This window comes from Rhinopithecus roxellana, chromosome 15 (genome assembly GCF_007565055.1).
Source record: "Rhinopithecus roxellana isolate Shanxi Qingling chromosome 15, ASM756505v1, whole genome shotgun sequence".
Classification (NCBI taxonomy): domain Eukaryota; kingdom Metazoa; phylum Chordata; class Mammalia; order Primates; family Cercopithecidae; genus Rhinopithecus; species Rhinopithecus roxellana.
Window position 1 is genome coordinate 10973540 of NC_044563.1, and position 24515 is coordinate 10998054.

Here is a 24515-nt window from a genome sequence, read left to right on the forward strand (position 1 = left end):
TCAGCCCCCATGTTGACGTGCTTGAGACTCTACTTTGGGTAAACTGAGTCTCCGTTACACAACTCTGCTCTCTTCGCAGCAGGCCCTGCGCTCAGGCAGGCGGGGGCGGGGGGGGGTTGCACTTACTCTCACCCACTTGGGGTCAGAGGCCCTGATGCTGATGGGTGCCACGCAGGACCCTGAGATGGGGGATTACTTAATTCATTGTGTCCCTCACCTGTGCCAGGCCCGGGAACACAAACAGAAAGTGAGACAGAGACCTGGGCTTCACACTCTTCTAGGTAGTATGGTTTAAAAAAAAAAAAAAAAGGAAAGAAAGGAAAAGAAGCTAAAAGAGCCTCATGTCCTAAAATGAAAGAAGCCTGTTCTTCTGGGGCCGAGGGCCCTGTGCTTTATTCTAGTTTAGTTGCTCGCCCCACAGGGAACCAATGCTGAGGGCCAGCTCCGGTGAGACTCTGGTGTCTGTCCTTCCAGTGCTCTGCGTGTATAAAGAGGGTAATTTTCTTACCAAAAGAAAGGTATCAAAGCCACCTTCAACAACCTCCGCCCTCCCCTTCCCACCCACATTCTGCACCTCAGGAATGGCTGCACACTCGGCAATTCTGAAAGTTTCCCACTCACTACTTGAACCCCGCAGCGGCCCCGTGAAGCTGGAACTTTGTTGTCAGGATGAAGAAATCGAGCCGCACAGAGTCAAGAGCCTTGCGCAAGGCCATTCATTTATTTATGCACTTCTTGTTCAGAAAGCAGTCCTAAGTGATGCAAACGAGGCTAGGGGTGCAGAGACTTAATCACATAATGCAGGGGGTACCCCCCAACCCCACTGGGGGAAGGGGAAACCAATGGCAGTCAATCAGGGTCACATTCTCACTTTCTCAGGCCTTAGATGCTTTTGTCTTCATGAAGTATCTTCCTCTATTTAAAAAAAAAATTTAAATAATTCAGTAGATTTTCATGGACCCTACACATTTATTTTTTGGATTGAGAAAAAAACACATTTTCTTTGACCCTTACATTTTTTTTTATCTAACTTTAAAATAAAACATTTTCAGGAGCCCCTAAAAGTACCTTGCACTCTAGGCACCAGTGCCTCCGGTGCCCTGGGTCCCCAGCCCTGACTGCAGTGGAGGGTGATAAGCACCAAGGGAGAGGGAAGCCCCGGGAAGGGTCACCCAACCGGGTCAGACTTCCTAAGGAGGGCAAAACCAAGACTAGAAAGACCAGGAGGTATTGCCAGGAGGAGAAAGGGAACAAGGATTTCCTGGCAGAGGCTGGGGAAACTCTGGGTGAAGGAGGGTTTCAGGTGGGAGAGGCAGAAGAGGAAATAGAAACTGGCAGGGACTAGAGCCTTAGGTGCCATGTGGAGAGTCTGAGTTTGTCCTGAAGGCACTGGCAATGCTCAGAATTGTGGACAATTATGGAGGCAGCTGGGAGAACGCTGCGGAGACGGACAGCGACAAAGACCCATGTCAGGGCAGCAGCCCCAGGGCCGATGAAGAGGAGGCAAAAGATTTGAGCAGGGCCATACCACATCATGTTGTAAACTTCACTGCATTGAAGAGGAAGAGGAGGCGGTGGCAACTGGAGGATGAATACCAGCTGAGTGAGGAGGAGGAAGAGGAGGGAAAGGAGCAGGAGGAGGGGAAGGAGGAGGAGGAAGGGGAGGCAACTGGAGGAGGAATACCAGCAGAGCCAGGAAAAAGGATACCTCTTCTCACCAAGGGGCTATTTCTTACCTAAGTGATATACCTAAAAGTTGCTTATGCCCGGGGCAGGGGTCGGGGAATGTTGAGGCGCAGTAGTGGTTCTAGCTTGAGCATATCAAGAAGATAGAATTACAGGACATGAGCCTGCTTGAATGTGATGATCTGGGAAAGGGCCTGCTAACTCTCAAGTAACTGGATTGAGAGGACGGGGCTATAAAAAGAAAAATAGATTTGGAGGTAGAAAATGAGGTTACAGGCCAGGCGAGGTGGCTCACGCCTATTACAGCACTTTGGGAGGCTGAGGTGGGTGGATCACCTGAGGTTGGGAGTTCGAGACCAGCTTGACCAACATGGTGAAACCCCATCTCTACTAAAAATACAAAAATTAGCTGGGCGTGGTGGTGCATGCCTGTAATCCCAGCTCCTCAGGAGGCTGAGGCAGGAGAATCGCTGGAGCCCAGGAGGTAGAGGTTGCAGTGAGCTGTGATTGTGCCATTGCACTCCAACCTGGGCAACAAGAGTGAAACGCCATCTCAAAAGAAAAAAAAAAAGAGAGAAAGAAAAGAAAATGAGGTCACAACCTGAGAACTTTGGAGCCCATTTCAAACCCAGAACTCCTGATTTTTACACCTTCCCTCTTCCATTGTCTAACTCAGATTCTACTTAGTCCCCTGTCTGCTGTCTCCGGCCAGCCCTAGGACTTCTGAGGTTGTTGGTCCCAGCCTGCAAGCGCCAGTGTCTCCCGGAGGCGCAACCTTCTCCTAGTGCTTCAGTGGCTCCTTGGGCAGGTCCCATTAAAGGAAGAGCCATTGACAACAAAAACGGAGGACTGTGAATTGTGTGGCGAAAGGGTGGTTTCTGTTTTTGTTTTGTTTTGTTTTTTTGAGACGGAGTCTCCCTCTGTCGCCCGGGCTGGAGTGCGGTGGCCGGATCTCAACTCACTGCAAGCTCCGCCTCCTGGGTTTACGCCATTCTCCTGCCTCAGCCTCCAGAGTAGCTGGGACTACAGGCGCCCGCCACCTCGCCCGGCTAGTTTTTTTGTATTTTTTAGTAGAGACGGGGTTTCACCGTGTTAGCCAGGATGGTCTCGATCTCCTGACCTCGTGATCCTCTTGTCTCGGCCTCCCAAAGTGCTGGGATTACAGGCTTGAGCCACCGCGCCCGGCCAAGGATGGTTTTTAAGGAGGTAAAACATTAACCTCCCTAGACCCAAATTTGTGACAAATTCTGGATTCTACTTTTCAGGATGTCTCAGAACTAAAAAAACAAATGCTGGTTCTAAAAGTAGCCTTCAACATTCTCCAGAGAGCAGACCCAAACTCTTTCAAAAAACTAAGATCAGTCATATAGGCTGTAATGTTAAAGGAACTTTCTATGTAGATTGTAAATTAAATCATCCCTTGTAAAATCCCAAAGGAATTTCAAACTTAAAGATTATATCTGGCAGCGCACAGTGGCTCACACCTGTAATCCCAGAACTTTGGGAGGCTGAGGTGGACGGATCACACGGTCAGGAGATCGAGACCATCCTGGCTAACTCGGTGAAACCCCGTCTCTACTAAAAATACAAAAAATTAGGCCGGGCGCGGTGGCTCAAGCCTGTAATCCCAGCACTTTGGGAGGCCGAAACGGGCGGATCACGAGGTCAGGAGATCGAGACCATCCAGGCTAGCACGGTGAAACCCAGTCTCTACCAAAAAAATACAAAAATCTAGCCGGGCGAGGTGGCGGGCGCCTGTAGTCCCAGCTACTCTGGAGGCTGAGGCAGGAGAATGGCGTGAACCCGGGAGGCGGAGCTTGCAGTGAGCCGAGATCCGGCCACTGCACTCCAGCCTGGGCGACAGAGCGCGACTCTGTCTCAAAAAAAAAAAAAAAGATTATATCCAGGTCTAAGCCAAAACCTTGAGCTTTGAATGTGTGTTGAGGGAAGAGGGTGTGGAATTTTATTTTATTTATTTATTTATTTGAGATGGAGTTTTGCTCGTCACCCAGGCTGGAGTGCAATAGTTCACTGCAACCTCCACATCCCGGGTTCAAGTGATTCTCCTGCCTCAGCTTCCCGAGTAGCTGGGATTACAGGCGCCCGCTACCACACCCAGCTAATTTTTGTATTTTTAGTAGAGACAGGGTTTCACTATGTTGGCCAGGCTGGTCTCGAACTCCTGACTTCAGGTGATCTGCCTGCCTCAGCCTCCCAAAGTGCTGGGATTACAGGCGTGAGCCATCGCGCTCGGCCGGGTGTGGAATTTTAACCCCCAGATGCTTAAATTTGAAAATAAAGCAGCCAATAAAGTTTTTGTTTTGGGAAAAGAGAAACCTGGCAATGTTTCCCAGTGTTAACTTGAGTGTTCAGTACAGGTGACTAGGATGTGATATCCCAGACGACCAGTCACAGATGAGAAAGAAAGCAACTTGTCCAAAACACAGCTAGCAACTGGTGAAGAGAAGAGTTAACCCAGAGCCCATCTCCAAATCCCTGACACTTCAAAAGTTTTTAAAATGATAAACTGTTTCAAACCTACATTTAAAAATATGTTATACAGTATCCATTTTGACATGTTTGCTGCCTAACACTTCTTGAGAAATAAAATATTAAGGAGATGGTGCAAGCCCCCTCCCCATGCTGTCATGGTGCTTGTTCCCCAAGTTAACCCTTCCTGAAACCACTGCTTATCATTGCCATCCAGGCTCTGACACTTTCACTGTCCGCATATCCAGAAACAATATAAATCAATGACTCGTGTGTTTTTGTTTGTTTGTGTTTTGGTTTTAGAGACTGAGTTTCACTCTTGTTACCCAGGCTGGAGTGCAGTGGCATGATCTTGGCTCACTGCAACCTTTGCCTCCAGGGTACAAGCAATTTTCCTGCCTCAGCCGCCTGAGTAGCTGGGATTACAGGCGCCCACTACCACACCCGGCTAATTTTTGTATTTTTACTAGAGACAGGGTTTTACCACGTTGGCCAGGCTGGTCTTGAACTCCTGACCTCAGGTGATCCACCCGCCTCAGCCTCCCAAAGTGCTGGGATTACAGGAGTGAGCCACTGTGCCCAGACTCATGTTTTTAAGCTTTAAGTAAATGGTATCACTCCATACTTATAAATCTGGAACTTTCCTCACTTCCCCCATACCACACAGTGTATTCTCAAGCAAGTTCATTTATTCATTCATTCTTTTATCCAACTGTTGCTTAATGAACACCTGTTGTAGATATTGCCACCAAGGTAGACTCACAGGGAAAAACTCTAGCTCTCCCACTCTGATTTCAGATTCCCTCCTTCCCCTTGAAGAGCTTCTCTGTCTGATGAAGAATTCTTCCTTCCTTTCTTTTAATTTTTGTATTGTTTTCTTTTTTTGAGACAAGGTCTTTCTCTGTTACCCAGGCTGGAGTACAGTGGCACAATCATGGCTCACTACAGCCTCAGCCTCCTGGAAGAAAGCGATCCTCACCCCTCAGCCTCCTTAGTAGTTGAGAATACAGGCACGTACCACCATGCCCAGCTGTTTTTTGTTTGTTTGTTTGTTTGTTTGTTTTGAGACAGAGTCTGGCTGTGTCTCCCAGGCTGGAATGTAGTGGCACGATCTCTGCTCACTGCAACCTCCACCTCCCGGGTTCAAGCAATTCTCTGCCTTGGCCTCCCAAGTAGGTGGGATTACAGGCACCCACCACCACGCCCGGCTAATTTTTCTATTTTTAATAGAGATGGAGTTTCACCATCTTGGCCAGGCTGATCTTGAATTCCTGATTTTGTGATCCACCTGCCTTGGCCTCCCAAAGTGCTGGGATTACAGGCATGAGCCACCACACCTGGCCTAATGTTTATATTTTTGTAGACACGAGGTTTCACTGTGTTGCCCATGCTGGTCTCAAAGTCCTGAACTCAGGTGATCCTCCCACCTCAACCTCCCAAAGTTCTGGGATTACAAGCTTGAGCCACTACGCCAGGCTTCTCTCTTTTTAAAATTGTGGTAAGAACACTTAACATGAGATCTATCCTCTAAACAAGCTTTTAAATGTACAGTGCACTATTGTTGACCATAGGCACTAGGTTCTACAGCAGATCTCCAGAGCCTATTCATCTTGTTTAACTAAAACTTTATGCTCATTGACTGGGCACCGTGGATCACGCTCATAATCCCAGCACTTTGGAAGGCCAAAAAGGTTGGATCACCTGAGATCAGGAGTTTGAGATGAGCCTGAACAACATGGTGAAACCCCTGTCTCTACTAAAAATACAAAAATTAGCCAGGCATGGTGGCACACGCCTGTAGTCCCAGCTACTCAGGAAGCTGAGGCAGGAGAATCGCTTGAACCCGGGAGGCAGAAGTTACAGTGAGCCAAGATCGTGCCACTGCACTCCAGCCTGGGAAACAGAATGAGACTCCATCTCAAAAAAAAAAAAAAAAAAAAAAAACTAGACCGGGTGCGGTGGCTCATGCCTGTAATCCCAGCACTTTGGGAGGCCAAGGCAGGCGGATCACAAGGTAAGGAGATCAAGACCATCCTGGCTAACACGGTAAAACCCCATCTCTACTAAAAATACAAAAAATTAGCCAGGCGTGGTGGCAGGCACCTGTAGTACCAGCTACTTGGGAGGCTGAGGCAAGAGAATGCCATGAACCCGGGAGGCGGAGCTTGCAGTAAGCCGAGATATGCCACTGCACTCCAGCCTGGGTGACAGAGCGAGACTCCATCTCAAAAAAAAAAAAAAATCAAGAGCTAGCAAGAAGCAATTCACACTTCAGGAAAAACATGTGGCTGGCAAATAAAAGCTCAACTTTACTTGCATTCAAGGAACTGCCACTGCAAGATATAGTTAATCATCCATCTGATTGGCAAAGATTTAAAAGGTTGATATGATCAAGGAAGGTATGCGGATAGGGGAACACACAGCTGGGAATATGTCTAGTAGGGCCACAGTGGAAGGCAACTTGGCCAATTCTGTTTAAATCTGAAAATGCACCTACTCCTAAATGCATTGTGATATCCTGGATTGATCTTGGAACAGAAAACAACATTAATGAAAAGAGGAGTGTTATGAAAATAAATTGTGTCCCAGAAAATTCATATGTTGAAGCCCTAACTCCCAATGCAACTGTATTTAGAGATAGGACATTCATGGAAGTAATTAAAGTTAAATGAGGTCATAACATTGGAGCCCGGCCAGGCGCAGTGGCTCACGCCTGTAATCCCAGCACTTTGGGATGCCAAGGCGGGTGGATCACCTGAGGTCAGGACTTTGAGACCAGCCTGGCCAACGTGGTGAAACCCTATCTCTACTAAAAATACAAAAAAATTAACTGGGCGTGGTGGTGTGTGCCTGTAATCCCAACTACTGTGGAGGCTGAGGCAGGAGAATCGCTTGAACTCTAGAGGTGGAGGTTGCAGTGAGCTGAGATCATGCCACTGCACTCCAGCCTGAGTGAGACTCTGCCTCAAAAAAAAAAAAAAAAAAAAAGAGTGGAGCTTTAATCCAACAGGACTCGTGTCCTTACAAGAATGAGAAGAGACGACCAGGTGCGGTGGCTCACGCCTGTAATCCCAGCACTTTGGGAGGCCAAGGCGGGCGGATCACGAGGTCAGGAGTTCGAGACCATCCTGGCTAACACGGTGAAACTCTGTCTCTACTAAAAATACAAAAAATTAGCCGGGTGTGGTGGCAGATGCCTGTAGTCCTACCTACTCGGGGGGCTGAGGCAGGAGAATGGCATCAGCCCGGGAGGTGGAGCTTGCAGTGAGCTGAGATCGTACCACTGCACTCCAGCCTGGGCAATAGAGCGAGACTCCATCTCAAAAAAAAAAAAAAAAGAAAAAAAAGAAAAAAGAATGGGAAAAGACAACAGATACCTCTCTCCCCTCCAGCACAGAAGAAAAGCCATGAGAGGATACAGCCAGAAGGTGGCCATCTGCAAGCCAGCAAGGAAGGCCACACCAGAAATAAACCCTGATGACACCTTGTTCTTAGACTTTCAGCCTCCAAAATGCATTTTGGATACATGTGAGAAATGTGTATGTATGTTTGTATATGTACAAAATACACATGAGAAAATGCATTTCTGTTGTTTAAGCCAACCAGTCTGTGGTATCCTGTAATAGCAGCCTGAGAAGACTAGTATAACGAGTGGAATGCAAATAAAGTCTGGGATTCTGCTACTACAGGTTAAGTATCCCTTATCTGAAATGCTTGGGACCAGAAGTACTTTGGAGTTCAGATTTTTTTAGATTTTGGGACAATCGGATATACATAATGAGATATCTTGAGGATGGAACCCACTGAAGTCTAAACATAAAATTCATCTAAGGCCAGGTGTGGTGGCTTATGCCTGTAATCCCAGCACTTTGGAAGGCCAAGGCAGGAGGATCACCTGAGGTCTGAGGTCAGGAGTTCGAGATCAGCCTGGCCAACCTGGCAAAACCCCATCTCTACTAAAAATACAAAAATTAGCCAGATGTGGTGGCACACACCTGTGATCCCAGCTACTCGGGAGGCTGAGGCAGGAGAATCACTTGAACCTGGGAGGCAGAGGTTGCAGTGAGCCGAGATCATGCCACTGCACTCCAGACTGGGCGACAGAGTGAGACTCCGTCTCAAAAAAAAAAAAAAAAAAAAAAAAGGAAATTCATCTGTGTTTCAAATACACCTTATACACATAGTCTGAAGGTAATTTTATTTTTCCCTTGGAAACGCTGAATAAACTGTGTATTGTGTGTCTGTGTCTTGATTGCAACCCATCACATAAGGTCAAGTATGGAATTTTTCACTTGTGGTGTCACGTTGGTGCTCAAAAAGTTTCAGATTCTGGAACATTTCAGATTTTGGATTAGGGTTGCTCAACCTGTAGTAATATAAAAATGTTGCTTTCTTAGTCTTGATAAATACACCATGATTATGTAAGATTATAACATTAGGGAAGAGTGGGTAAGGGGTATATGAGAATTCTTTGTACTATCTTTGTAACTGCTCTCTTTTTTTTTTTTTTTTTTTTTTTTTGACATAGAGTCTTACTCTGTCATCCAGGCTGGAGTGCAGTGGCACAGTCTCTGCTCACTGCAACCTCCACCTCCCAGGTTCAAGCAATTCTCCTGCCTCAGCCTCTTGAGTAGCTGGGATTACAGGTGCCCACCACCACACCCAGCTAATTTTTGTATTTTTAGTAGAGATGGGGTTTCACCATGTTAGCCAGGCTTGTCTTGAACTCCTGACCTCAGGTGATCCATCCACCTCAGCCTCCCAAAGTGCTGGGATTATAGGCATGAGCCACCATGCCCAGCCTCTTATTTCTGTAACTTTTCTATAAATTTAATTATTCCCAAATTTAAAAGTTTATTTACAAAATGCACATACCCTATCATCCAGCAACCCTACCCTAGAGAAAAACACATGCACAAGGACTCATGGACAAGGGTGTTCCCTGCAGCATGGTACGTACTAGTGACAACCTGGGAATTACCTAACTGTTCTTCAGTAGGGGAAAAGCTGAATAAACCAGGGTATATTTATTCTATAAATACTATGTGGCAGTAAAAAAAAATAAGTAGAGGCCAGGAACAGTGACTCATGCCTGTAATCCCAGGACTTTAGGAGTCCAAGGAGGGAGGATCCTCTGAGTCCAGGCATTCCAGACTAGCCTGGGCAACATAGTGATACCATGTCTCCATTTTTAAAAAATTAAAAATTGGCTGGGTGCTGTGGCTCATGCCTGTAATCCCAGCACTTTGGGAGGCCAGGGTGGGTGGATCACCTGAAGTCAGGAGTTCAAGACCAGCCTGACCACTATGGTGAAACCTTGTCTCTACTAAAAATACAAAAATTAGCCTAGCGTGGTGGCACATGCCTGTAATCTCAGTTACTTGGGAGGCTGAGGCAGGAGAATCGCTTGAACCTGGGAGATGGAGGTTGCAGTGAGTTGAGATAATACCATTACACTCCAGCCTGGACAACAAGAGCAAAACTCCATCTCAAAAAAAAAAAAATTAAAAACTAGCCAGACACTGTAGCATGCACCTGTAATCCCAGCTACTTGGGAAGCCAAGTTGTGAGGATCACTTGATCCCAGGAGGTTGAGGCTGCAATGAGCCATGATCATGCCACTGTACTCCAGCCTGAGCAACAGAGCAAGATCCTTTCTTAAAAAAAAAAAAAAAAAAAAAAAAAAAAAAAAAAAAAAAAAAAAAAAATGTCACTGTGTCACTGTATTTCATTAGCATATATTTGGCCAATTCTTAGGGAAAAACAGACATTTTTCTGATAAAAATAAATGTTTATTTCCCCACTTACACAATCTATGTCCAATTGCTTGGCACTTGTATGTGGCCTTCAGGAAGTTCTTTGAAAGGACACCAGACTTCTAATGTCAAGTTCTCAGTAGTCAAAGGTTTGCCCAATGTTCAAAGCTGGCAGCAGCACAGGGGACATGGAAAACTCACAACCTAAGCTGCTGGGACATTTACGTCCTCTTTGGGGTTGTATTGACTTTATAACTGCCGGAGAATGTGAATCATCCCATGTCAAATCAACCACAGATGCCTCTAGATTCTAACTCCTAACCTGCACATCTTCTCTGCTGGTTGCACTTCCAGAGCCAGTCATTGCTCCCCACTCCATTTCATCAGCCTTCTCCTGTATCTCCCCACTCCAGTTCATCAGCCTTCTCCTGTATCTCCCCATTCCATTCTTCTTTCCTGCAATCCATTCTCCATAAAGCAACTAGAATGATGTCTTTATTATTTTTCTTTTTTTTTTTTTTGGAGATGGAGTCTTGCACTGTCACCTGGGCTGGAGTGCAGTGGTGCGATCTTGGCTCACTGCAGCCTCCACCTCTCAGGTTCAAGTGATTCTCCTGCCTCAGCCTCTCAAGTAGCTGGGACTAAACAGGTGCATGCCACCACACCCAGCTAATTTTTTTGTAATTTTAGTAGAGATGGGGCTTCACTGTGTTTGCCAGGCTGGTCTCGAACTCCTGACCTCGTGATCCTCCCACCTTGGCTTCCCAAAGTGTTGGGATTACAGGCGTGAGCCACCACACCTGGCCCCTAGAATGATCTTTCTAAAGTAAATCTGATCTCATCCCTCCCCTACTTAAAGCTGCCACCACCTTCCTGTTGCTCTCAGAATCAGAAAGGGCTGTTCCTTTATAGCCCAACTTACCCCTTCAGCCTCATCTCCCACCAATACTTCAGCCCCTCTCAAGGGGGCAGTTTTGCACACACAGCTCCCTCTGCTCTTGGCCCAAGCCTTGTCATCTTTGAAGTTTCCTTTGGCCATTTCAAGGCCATTCCAGATCTGGGTTCAGTGGTTCCTCATAAAACCCAGTTAGAAAAATACAAGAATGTAATTGCCTTAATTTTTGTATGTCAAAAGAGTCTACTAGAATGTTAATTCGTTTTCTTGTTTTGTCTGCGGTGAACACATCAGCAGCCCTTCGACTTTGAAAGCCTGGGTTAATAGATGTAAAGTAGCATGGCTGGGTACAGTGGCTCACGCCTGCAATCCCAGCACTTTGGGAGGCTGAGGCAGGTGGATTGCTTGAGCCCAGGAGTTTGAGACCACCCTGGGCAACATGATGAAATCCCATCTTTTTTTTTTGTTGTTTTTTTTTTTTGAGACAGAGTCTTGCTGTATCCCCCAGGCTGGAGTGCAGTGGCGCAATCTCGGCTCACTGCAACCTCCGCCTCCCAGGTTCACGCCATTCTCCTGCTTCAGCCTCCCTAGTAGCTGGGACTACAGGCACCCGCCGCCACACCTGGCTAATTTTTTTGTATTTTTAGTAGAGACGGGGTTTCACCGTGTTCACCAGGATGGTCTCGATCTCCTGACCTCATGATCCACCCGCCTCGGCCTCCCAAAGTGCTGGGATTACAGGCTTGAGCCACCGCGCCCGGCCTGAAATCCCATCTTTATAAAACACACAAAAAGTAGCTGGGTTGTGGTGGCACATGCCTGTAGTCCCAGCTACTTGGGAGGCTGATGTGGGAGCATTGCTCGAGCCTAGGAAGTTGAGGCTGCTGTGGGCCGTGATCTTGCTGCCGAGCTCATGCCTGGGTGACAGTGAGACCCTGTCTTAACAACAACAACAAAGTAGCCTGATTGTTTCCAGGGAAGAAGGATCTCAGGACCTGAAAGAACTGGCAAGATTCTAGGGGAGATGAGAAGAGATGACTATGGACACCTCCTAGGTCTTGAGAGCAATGGGAAGGTTCTCTCTGGATTTTACTCAAGGTTAAGTTTGTCAAGCTCTGAAAAAGTTTAACAGTGGATCTGGGTGTCAGGAAAGACTCCCCTAAGAAATCCAGGGTAATAAAGAGAATTGAAGGCAGGACAGAGTTGAACCAAGTGATTTGAGGGTAGGGGAGAGGTCATTCCAGCATGCGGAAAGGGCCTGTGATGGAAGGGAACAGATTGACACTAACAGGAAAACGGCACAGATAAGGTATGGCTTAGACAAGGCCAAGCATTCAGGGCTTTTTAAAAAGGCTTTGGTCTTTATACTAAGAGCAATGGGAGGTAACTGAAGAGAGTGTGTGTGTGTGTGTGTGTGTGTGTGTGTGTGTGTGTGTGTGTGTGTGTGTGTGTGTGTGTGTGTAGAAATGACATTACTGGATTTTTATTTGATAGAATAACTGTGAAAATATATTTCAGGGGGACAAAGAGTAAAGGCAGGAAGACTGATTAGAAGGCTATCGAATTGGACTAGCAGAGAAAGAGAAGCTGCCAGGAATAGACAGTGGAGAAGGAAATGCAGAAAGGAGCAGATTTCAGTTACTGAGGAAGTTTAACAGAATAGGGGATGGACTAGGGGAGAAAAGGGGGTTCCAATCATGAAAATGAAGTTTTGAGTTTGCACGAAAAGAAAGATAGTGTTGCTACTCCCTGAACTGAGGGACATTAGAAGAGAAGTGGGCTTGGAGGAAGGGGTGTATCAGCTTGAGTAATAGATGGGGTGTATGTGTTACATTTGGCTGCAAGTAACAGAGGACAGAGGCTAAAATATAAAGCTCTTTATTGTTTATGTAAGAAGTCCAGGGGTTGGAGTTTCCAGACTTAGTTCAAATTCTTCCTACTCTTCAGCTCCATCATTTTTAGCTGGCTTTTAACTCTTGTGTTTGTTATCTCACGATCAAAAGCTGTATACCACAGCTCCAAATATGTGCTCATACCAGCATTCCAAGGAAGAAGAAAGAGACAAGGGCAAAAGTTCTTTCCTCCAGAGGCTCTGTCTTTTATCTGGGAATCAAAATCTTCCCTAGAAACTCCCCAGGAAATTTTCCCTTACCTCTCATTGGCCAGAACTGGTTGCATAGTCATCTCTGGCTACAAAGGAAGCTAGGAATATTTGTTTTCAGCATTTGACAATAGGAAAAGCAATTATCATTGGTAGTTTAACCATAATTCATCCCCTGGGGTTGCGGGGGCAGTCTGTATTCCTAAATATCAAGGGATTTCCACCTACTTCCTGTACCAAGCAGAGATATATTGGCAGGATACAGAAGCTGGGAAGGGAGGGTGGGTCACAATGAACTGAGCATACACAGGTACACTATCATTTGTGCATATCATCTCCATTTCTTTCTGGAAACACCAGCTTCATTTTTCCTTCTGGAATGATACCTCTTCTCACACTCAAACTAAGTGGTTTGGGTATAGCTGATCTCACCCCCCACATTGAGTTGACATATGACCCACGTAGGGTTGCCAGATAAAACACAGGATGCATACTTGGGAATACTAATTCAAAAAAATTTATTCATTGTATATCTGAAATTCAAATGTCTTGTATTTTTATGTGCTAAATCTGGCAACTTCACATCCAGGCCTAATAATAGGACACTAGATTGATTTGGAAAACGCCATGAGTCCTAAGGTAGGCTGAAGAGAGTCATCCTTTGGACATCTGCTGGAGTTCTCTGGAAAGAGATTGTCTCATTATACTGGGGTTGCAAAGCTAGCAGAACATACGATCAGCTGCAGAGATGGACCCATGACCCAAATCTGGCCCATCAGAATACTATATTCCCCAATTACAATGTTTCACTGATAGCTGGGCATATAACCCAACCCAAGCCAAGTCAGCAAGACTTGAGCATGGAGCTAATGATGGAATTACTAGGCAGGAGAAATCTCTGTCCATGGGAGTTACTGAGCTTGAGGAATGTAAGCCTGAAGCTGCTGGTGGACATCTCACCCCTGTGAGAGGAAGGTAGGCCTAAGAGTGAAGTCAGAAGAGAGAAAACCAGAAGCAAGAGATGGAAAGACAGACATCGAGTCTTCTCAATATCATTTTACCCTGAAGTCACCCTAACCCTGGACTTATTGGTTAATTAAGCCAATAATTTTCCATTATGGCTTAAGCCAGTTTTGGTTGGGGTTCTGGCACTTGCCACCAAGATAGTCCTGATTAGGGAAGATCCCAGGTTCAATTTTACACACAGTAAGTTTGAGATATCTCAGAATGGAGATATCAGGTTGGCCGATGCAAATATGGGTCTGATCTAGGGGTTTAAGTTGGTAACTCTCCTTTGTATAGATGGAAATTGAATTCCCCATGCAAGAACAAAAGATGGGTCTTCATTGAATATCTGATGAATAAATGAATGAAGGCATAAACAAATGAATACAACAGTCTGATTATTCTTTAGTAGCCCTTTAAAACCAGAAGTGCTGGCTAGGCACGGTGGCTCACACCTGTAATCCCAGCACTTTGGGAGGCCGAGGCAGGTGGATCATTTGAGGTCAGGAGTTTGAGACCAGCCTGGACAACATAGTGAAACCCTGTCTCTACTAAAAATATAACAATTATCTGGGCGTGGTGGCATGCGCCTGTAGTCCCAGCTACTTGGGAGGCTGAGGCAGGAGAATCACTTGAACCTGGGAGGCGAATATTGAAGTGAGCCGAGATCGCACCACTCTACTTTAGCCTGGGTGACAGAGCAAGACTCGGTCTCAAAAAAACAAAACAAAACAAAACAAAACACCCAGCCAGAAGTGCTGACAAGTCCAGGTAGATGAGATAAATAGAATGAATACAGCTCAGGAAATCATTAGTGAACTGGAAGACCAACTTGAGTAACTTTCCTAGAAAGAAGCAAAATACAAAATATAGGAAAATAAGAAATAAAAACTATAAGATGCAGAGGATACAAGTAGAAGTAAAAATACCCAGATAATAAGATTTCAGAAAGAGACACATAAAAATGGACAGAAAGGCCGAGCGTGATGGTTCATGCCTGTAATCCCAGCATTTTGGGAGGCCAAGGTGGGTGGATCATCTGAGGTCAGCAGTTTGAGACCAGTCTGGCCAACATGGCGAAACCCCGTCTCTACTAAAAATACAAAAAAATTAGCTGGGCGTAGCGGCGGGCACCTGTAATCCCAGCTACTTGGGAAGCTGAGGCAGGATAATCACTTGAACTGGGGAGGCGGAGGTTGCAGTGAGCCGAGATTGTATTACTGCACTCTAGCCTGGGTGACAGAGCAAGACTCTGTCCCAAAAAATAAACAAACAAACAAAAAACATAAAAATATTTGAAGAAATAACATGACTGGGCATGGTGGCTCACACCTGTAATCCCAGCAGTTTGGGAGGCAGAGGCAGGTGGATCACCTGAGGTCAGCAGTTAGAGACAAGCCTGGCCAAAGTGGTGAAACCCTGTCTCTTCTAAAAATAAGAAAATTGGCCGGGCCTGGTGGTGCTTGCCTGTAATTCTAGTTACCCAGGAGGCTGAGGCAGGAGAATCGCTTGAACCCAGGAGGTGGAGGTTGCAGTGAGCCGAGATCACACCATTCATTGCACTCCAGCCTGGGCATCAAGAGTGAAACTCTGTCTCAAAAAAATTTTTTTGAAGAAATAATAAAAATAATATGTATTACAATTTAGGAAAAGATCAAAAAGACTTCTGTTTCCTTTGAGGATATAGAAGTCTTTATCAGGCCAATGATCCCACTGCAAAACAAAAAAATTTTAATTGCAAAAATCATCTCTTTTTTTTTTGAAACGGAGTCTTGCACTGTTGCCCAGGCTGGAGTGCAGTGGCATGATCTAGGCTCACTGCAACCTCCACCTCCCAGGTTTAAGCGATTCTTGTACCTCAGCCTCCTGAGTAGCTGGGATTACAGGCGCCCGCCACCATGCCCGGCTAATTTTTTGTATTTTTAGTAGAAACAGGGTTTCACTATGTTGGCCAGGCTGGTCTCAAATGCCTGACCTCATGATCCACATGCCTCGGCTTCCCAAAGTGCTGGGATTACAGGTGTGAGCCACTGCACCTGGCCACAGAAAATCATCTTTTTAAAAGACAGCAGAGGGCTGTGAATACAATGAGAATGAAATGAATTTAAAATTTTTTTAAAATTTTTTTGAGATGGAGTCTCGCTCTGTCACCCAGGCTGGGATGCAGTGGTGTGATCTTGGCTCACTGCAACCTCCGTCTCCCAGGTTCAAGCGATTCTCCTGCCTCAGCCTCCCTAGCAGCTGGGATTACAGGCACATGCCACCACGCCTGGCTAATTTTTATATTTTTAGTAGAGATGGGGTTTCGCCACGTTGGCCAGGCTGGTATCAAACTCCTGACCTCAGGTGATCCACCCAACTCGGCCTTCCAAAGTGCTGGGACTATAGGCGTGAGCCACTGTGCCTGACCTTTAAAATGTTTTTTTTAATCCCTTCAAAAAAAAAAAAAAAATCCAGAGGGAAAAACTTTTCTTGAATGAGTTGACCATCATTGGTCAAATTTTTTCCCTGGAGGCAATTCCCCCATTCTGGGCATAAAAGCTTAGTCCAGCCAAAGGGACTCTCCTGGTGAGAAGAGAAACCAGCAGAGCTTTTGGTGGTCATGAGGCACTGGAAGCTCCTAAAAGCTCCTCAAAGGCAGAATGAAATCTTCTGCAGCCTCGTAGTGTTCAGCAGACAAAGTCCCAGACATAGCACATTTGCCAGATTTTGAAGATACAATGGTCCAGAGGCAAAAGATTGAGGCTCAAAACCTCTAAAAGGCAGAGACTGGGTGAGGTGACTCACACCTGCAACCTCAGCACCTGGGAACGCTGAAGCAGGAGAACCACTTGAAGCCAGAGTTTGAGACCATCCTGGGCAGCATAGCAAGACCCCATCTGTACAAAACAATATTTAAAAATTATCTGGGCATGGTGGTGTACGCCTATAGCCCCAGCTACTCGGGAGGCTGAGGTGTGAGGATCAACTGGGCCCAGGAGTTCGAGATTGCAGTAAGCTATGTTCTCACTACTGCACTTCAGCCTGGGTCACAGCACCACACTTTGTCTCTAATAAATAAAATAGGAGGCTAATACAGGAGAATCGCTTGAACCTGGGAGGTGGAGGTTGTAGTGAGCCGAGATCGTGGTACTGCACTCCAGCCTGGGACTCAGAGGGAGACTCTGTCTCAAAAATAAATAAATAAATATAAATAAATAAACAGCAGAACAAAATCTCCCACAGCTTATAAGCTGAGGAGACAGACACCTTCCAGGCTCCCCTTCAAAAACTCAGGAGGATCATGGCTGTGGAACAGGGATAAAACAGAGGTAGCCAGACTCATCCTAAATCCAGCTCAGTTCCTGACTGTATTGAGGTGATTAATTTCTAACTTTATTAACCTAAAAGAGTAAAAATGGAACACTCTCCAGTGGAAGATAAAATCTTCTGTATGAAATACAATGGCTCTTTGGATCAGGCGTGTAAGAAGCTTGGAAGTTGTCACTCCATCCTGTTAATAAGTAAAAATCTAAACAAGCTGAAAAATCAACAACTCTTCTTAGAGCCATAAGAGAAGTGGAGTCACAGGGCAAACGACTGTCCTCAAAATTGGAGACACAGAGAGGGGAATACAGAGAATCACCATTTACCCAAGCAGAAGCCTCTGAGGGGGCCAGGCACAGTGGCTCATGCCTATGATCCTAGCACTTTGGGAGGCCAAGGTGGGCTGATCACTTAAGTCCGGGAGTTCGAGACCAGCCTGGCCAATATGGCAAAACCCTGTCTCTACTAAAAATACAAAAATTAGCCAGGTGTGGTGGTGTAATCCTGTAATCCCAGCCACTTGGGAGGCTAAGGAATGAGAATCACTTGAACCCGGGAAGCAGAGGTTGCAGTGAGTTGAGATCTTGCCACTGCACTCCAGCCTGGGCGACAGAGTGAGATGGGAAGGGGAGGGGAGGGGAAGGGAAGGAGAGGGGAAGGGAAGGGGAGGGGAAGGGAAGGGGAGGGGAAGGGGAGGGAGGGGACCAAGAAACCTCCGGGGGAATCAGTGCTGGAGAGGAAACCATTAACTACAACTGACAAAATGCAGACGGTTCAGTGTGGACAAGCCTGAAAGTTAAAAACTCCTGGGTGACCCAGTCACAGGCAGGCCCCCACACCTTTGTGAGTTTTACCTCCAGGAGTTTGACCTGGTTTTCACAGCAAATATTGGAGAAAAATTCCCTCATGCTTCCAGCAGTGGGAGGGGAAAAGGAACCATTTTGAAATACACCAGAGCATTCTGTTCTCAACAAAGTCTGCCCTCAGGAGAAATCAGGGCCTAAGCTTCCGGGTTTTATCAGGGCTTAATTCAGCTGGGAGAAGGGAAGTACCCAACTCCAGACCCCTCTAACCTTCTCCGTAGGAGAGGAAAATACCCCAATCCAGCCTACTGTACACATCCAGACCCACCTAAAGGTGGCAGGGAGACTAGCACCATGTGTGAAGTCCACAGTCTAGAGGCACAGACTTACTAAAAGACTGCGACCTATTCACAGGACAACAATATCCCTTACCACACTCCCCCCACACCTTACCACCACTTTACAAAGGCCTGCTGTCAGCAGATTCTTTTACCCAGTACATTATGTCCAGCTAGCAAGAGAAAATTACAAGGCATGCTAAAAAGACAAAAAACAGAGTTTGAATAGACAGAACAAGCATCATAAGCAGACTCGGATATGGGAGATACTCAGAATTATTAGACCATGAATTTAAAACAACGATGCATAACACGATGGCTCTCATGGATAAAGTCAACAGCATGCAAGAACAGATGGGCAGTGTAAGACAGGTGGAAATTCTACGAAAGAACCAAAACGAAATACTAGAGATGGAAAACACTAGGACAGAAATGAAGAATATGTTCAGTGGATTACTGAACACAGCGAGGAAAGAATCTCTGCGCTTGAGGATATTTCAATAGAAACCTATAAAACTAAAAAGCAAAGAGAAAAGAGACAAAAAAAATCCCCCACAAAAACAGAACATCAATAACTGTGGGAAATTATGAAAGCTGTAACGACGTGTACTGAGAATAGCAGAAGGAAAAGAAAAAGAGAAAGTAACAAAAGAAAAGACATATTGGAAACAACAATGAATAATAATTTTTCAAAATTAATGTCAGACACCAAACCACATATTTAGAAAGGTCAGAAAACATCAAGCCGTATAAATGCCAAAACGACACCTAGCCGGGCACAGTGGCTCATGCCTGTAATCCCAGCACTTTGGGAGGCTGAGGCAGGAGGATCACTTGAGACCAGGAGTTCAAGAACAACCCGGGCAACGGAGAGACCCTATCTCTACAAAAAAAAAAATTTAAAAAATTCTCTGGGTGTGGTGGCACCTGCCTGTGGTCTCAGCTACAGGGGAAGCTGAGGTGGAAGGATCGCTTGAGCCCCAGAGGTCAAGGCTACAGTGAGCCATGATTGTGCTACCCCAACCTGGGCGTCAAAGCAAGATCCCATCTGTTTAAAAAAAAAAAAAAAAAAAAAAAAAAAAAAAGGGCCGGGTGCAGTGGCTCCTGCCTGTAATAATCCCAGCACTTTGAGAGGCTGAGGCAGGCGGATCACAAGGTCAGGAGATCGAGAACATCCTGACTAACATGGTGAAACCCTGTCTCTACTAAAATTACAAAAACTTAGCCGGGCGCGGTGGCAGGCACCTGTAGTCCCAGCTACTCCGGAGGGTGAGGCAGAAGAATGGTGTGAACCCGGGAGGCGGAGCTTGCAGTGAGCCGAGATCGTGCCACTGCACTCCAGCCTGGGCGACAGAGCGAGACTCCATCTCAAAAAAAAAAAAAAAAAAAAGGTTGGTACAGTGGTTCACACCTGTAACCTCAGCATTTTGGGAGGCCAAGGTGGGAGGATCACTTGAACCCAGGAGCTCGAGATCAGCCTGGGTAACACAGGGAGACTCCCTCTACAAAAAAATTAAAAACTAAAAATAAAATAAATAAAATTAAAAAATAAAAATAAAAATTATCTGAGGGCAGTGGCATGTACCTGTAGTCCCAGCTACTCACAAGGCTGAGGCAGGAAGATCCCTTGAGCACAGGAGGTTGAGGCTACAGTGAGTTATGATCACACTGCACTCCAGCCTGGGTGACAGAGCAAGACCCCAAAGAAAGGAAAGAAAAGAAAGAAAGAGAGAGAGAGAAAGAGAGGAAAGAAGGAAGGAAGGAAGGAAGGAAGGAAGGAAGGAAGGAAGGAAGGAAGGAAGGAAGGAAGGAAGGAAGGAAGGAGAAAGAAGGAAGGAAGGAAGGAAGGAAGGAAGGAGGGAGGGAGCGAGGGAGGGAGGGAGGGAGGGAAGGAGAAAGGAAAAGGAAAGAGAGGGAAAGGGAAAGGGAGGGAAGGGAAAGGGGGTCCAGAAAGAAGCCAGAGGAGAAGAAAAATACATTACCTATAGAAGAGCAAAGATAAGAATCACATCAAACTTCTCAGAAACCATGCAAACAGTAAAAGAGTGGAGTGAAATATTTTCTTAGGCAAACGGAAATTGAGGGAATTTGTTGCCAGTGGTCCTACCTTGCAAGAAATGGTAAAAAGACATTCTTTGAAGAGAAAGACAATGGTATAGGTCAGAAATTTAAATCTACATAAAGACAGAAAGAGCGGCCAGGCACGGTGGCTCACTTCTGTAATCCTAGCACTTTGGGAGGCTGAGGTGGGCGGATCACCTGAGGTCAGGAGTTCAAGACCAGCCTGGCCAACATGGTGAAACCCTGTCTCTACTAAAAATGCAAAAAATTAGCTGAGTGTGGTGGCGGGCGCCTGTAATCCCAGCTACCCTGTAAGCTGAGGTAGGAAAATTGCTTGAACCCAGGAGATGAAAGTTGCAGTGAGCCGAGATCGCGCCACTGCACTCCAGCCTGGGCAACAGAGGGAGACTCCGTCTCCAAAAAAAAAAAAGAGAGAGCACTGAACAAGGACCAAGTAAAAGTAAAACAAAAACTTTTACTTTTCTTATCCTTAATTGATCTAACAGATAACAGTTGGTTTAAACTAATAATAATGATGTACTTGGTTATGTATGCATTTATTATGTACAGACATATATTTATATATATTGATGTGAAATGAATGATGGCAATAATACAGGAATGAGAGAGAAGAACTGGGATTATTTTGTTATCATAAGGTACTCACATTAACTATGAAGTACTCTGTCGCCTAGACTGGAGTGCAGTGGCACAATCTGGGATTACTGCAGCCTCCACTTCCTAGGCTCAAATGATCCTCCCACCTCAGCCTCCTGAGTAGCTAGGACCACAAGCACACACCACCATGTTTGGCTAACTATTCTGTTTTATTAAAATTTTTGGTAGAGACGAGGTCTCACAATATTTGCCCAGGCCGGTCTCAGACTCTTAGACTCTAAACTCCTGCAAACTCTTGGACTCCAATTCTTAATGCGTATGCACCTAATAACTGTGATCAATGGCAAAAACTGGTACAACTGCAAGGACAAACAGAAGATCCCACTATTACAGTTGGAGACTCCAATACCCCTTTATTAGAAATGGGCAGACTAAAACAAAAAGCAAGAAAAAACAAGAGAGAAATGGGGCCGGACGCAGTGGCTCACACCTGTAATCCCAGCACTTTGGGAGGCTAAGGAGGGTGGCTTGCCCAAGCCCAGGAGTTCAAGACCAGGCTGTGCAACACAGTGAAATCCCGTCTCTACTAAAATACAAAAAATTAACTGGACATAGGTGGTGTGTGCCTGTAGTCCCAGTTACTCAGGAGGCTGAGGCAGGAGAATTGCTTGAACCCGGGAGGCAGACGTTGCAGTGAGCCGAGATTGCACCACTGCACTCCAGCCTGGGCGACAGAGCGAGACTCCATCTTAAAAAAAAAAAAAAGAGAGAGAGAGAGAGAGAGAAATGGGCAGGCTAGTCATAGTAGCTCATGCCTGTAATTTCAGCACTCTGGGAGGGGAGGCTGAGGTAGGAGGATTACTTGAGCCCAGAAATTCAAGACCAGCCTGAGCAACATAAGGAAACCCTGTCTCTATAAAAAATTTAAAAATTGCCCAAGCATGGTGGTGCATGCCAATAGTCCCAGCTACCTGGGAGGATGAGGTGGGAGAATCACTTGAGCCCAGGAGGTCAAGGCTGCAGTAAGCTGTGATCCAGCCTGGGTGACAGAGCAAGACCCTATTGTAAATAAATAAATAAATAAACAAACAAATAAATATATAAAGAAATGGGCAGATCCAGCAGGCAGAAAATCAGTAAGCACACAGTGGGACTCAACAACCCTATCAATCAACTGTCTAAAATTGACATCTATAGATGACATGATTCAACAACAGCAGAGTACACACTCTTCTCAAGTTCATATGGAACATTAATCAAGATAGAACACATAGGCTGGGCGCGGTGGCTCAAGCCTGTAATCCTAGCACTTTGGGAAGCTGAGGCAAGGAGCTGAGATTGCGCCACTGCACTCCAGCCTGGGTGACAGAGGGAGACTATCAAAAAAAAAAAAAATTATCAAGATGCGTTTCGGCCAGGTGCGGCGGCTCACGCCTGTAATCCCAGTACTTTGAGAAGCCAAGGTGGGCAGATCACGAGGTGTGGAGATCAAGACCATCCTGGCTAACATGGTGAAACCCCGTCTCTACTAAAAATAAAAATAAAAAATAAATAAATAAAATTTTTAAAAAAATTAGCCCGGCATGGTGGCAGGTGCCTGTAGTCCTAGCTACTCGGGAGGCTGAGGCAGGAGAATGGCGTGAACCCAGGAGTCAGAGCTTGCAGTGAGCCGTGATCACGCCACTGCACTCCAGCCTGGGGGACACAGCAACACTCTGTCTCAAAAAAAAGAAAAACAAAAGAAAAAACCCAAAACTTATCAAAATTTGTGGAATGCAACAAAAGCAGTGATTAGAGAAAATTTATAGCATTGTATGCACATACTAGAAAAGAAGAAAGAGGCCAGTTGTGGTAGCTCACACCTGAATCTCAGCACTTTGGGAGGCCAAGGCCAACTCACTTGTGTACAGGAATTCAAGACCAGCCTGGGCAACATAGTGAAACCCCCATCTCTACAAAAAATACAAAAATTAGGCCGGGCGCAGTGGCTCACGCCTGTAATCCCAGCACTTTGGGAGGCCAAGGCCAGTGGACCACGAGGTCAGGAGTTCAAGACCAGTCTGACCAAGATGCTGAAACCTCATCTCTACTAAATATACAAAAAATTATCCGGGTGTGGTGGCACGCGCCTGTAATCCCATCTACTTCGGAGGCTGAGGCAGGAAAATCGCTTAAACCTGGGTGTCAGAGGTTGCAGTGAGCCAAGATCAAGCCACTGCACTCCAGCCTGGGTGACAGAGCAAGACTTCGTCTCAAACAACAACAACAGCCGGGCGCGGTGGCTCAAGCCTGTAATCCCAGCACTTTGGGAGGCCGAGACGGGCGGATCACGAGGTCAGGAGATCGAGACCATCCTGGCTAATACGGTGAAACCCCGTCTCTACTAAAAAATACAAAAAACTAGCCGGGCGACGAGGCGGGCGCCTGTAGTCCCAGCTACTCGGGAGGCTGAGACAGGAGAATGGCGTGAACCCAGGAGGCGGAGCTTGCAGTGAGCTGAGAGCCGGCCACTGCACTCCAGCCTGGGCGGCAGAGCAAGACTCCGTCTCAAAAAAAAAAAAAAAAAAAAAAAAAAAAAAAAAAAAAAAAAAAAAAAAAAAAACAACAACAACAACAACAACAAAAACTAGCCAGGCATGGTGGTGCATGCCTGTACTCCCAGCTACTTGGGAGGCAGAGGCGGGAAGATCACCTGAGACTGGGAGGCGGAAGTTGAAGTGAGACAAGATCGGGCCACTCCACTCCAGCCTGGGTGACAGAGCCAGACCCTGTCTCAAAAAAAAAAAAAAAGAGATAAAAGAAGAAAATACCTAATAAAAGCAACTTAGGCTTCCAACTTAGGAAACTATGTCAATAGAGAAAGTCAACAAAACCAAAAGCTCTTTGAAAAACTAAATAAAATCAATAGGCATCTAGCCAGGCTAACTAAGAAAAAAAATACAGAGGACACAAATTACTAATATCGGAAATGAAAAAAGGAGGCCGTATGGTGGCTCATGCCTGTAATGCCAGAACTTTGAGAGGCCAAGGCAGGTGGATCACGAGGTCAGGAGTTCAAGACCAGCCTGGCTAACATGGTGAAACCCCATCTATACTAAAAATATAAAAATTAGCCAGGCATGGTGGCAGGTGCCTGTAATCCCAGCTACTCAGGAAGCTGAGGCAGAGAATTGCTTGAACCCGAGAGCCGGAGGTTGCAATGAGCTGAGACTGCGCCACTGCACTCTAGCTTGGATGACAGAGCAACACTCTGTCTAAAAAAAAAAAAAAGAAATAATTGTTTCTTGTAAAGACTAACTTCCTTCAAGCCTCCTTGCTTTGTGCTAATAACTTTGTTAAGCCCTATCCTATGTAGCTGTTAGACGTAAGGGAATAAGTACATTCTATGTCCTTGTACTTTAACCAAGGTATTTGTTCTGGACATGCTCAGGCATGCCCCAGCTCACAGCCTATGCC

General features: G+C 45.9%; 1 long non-coding RNA gene across 1 annotated transcript in view; it reads right to left on the bottom strand.

Annotated features, from left to right (window-relative positions):
- Window positions 1-692: 692 nt before the first annotated feature.
- The window catches only part of LOC115893655, a 44050-nt gene continuing 20227 nt past the window's right edge, over window positions 693-24515 (bottom strand). Inside the window, exon 4 of the long non-coding RNA XR_004053719.1 lies at window positions 693-915. This is a non-coding gene — a long non-coding RNA (uncharacterized LOC115893655). The remainder of the gene's footprint in view (window positions 916-24515) is intronic.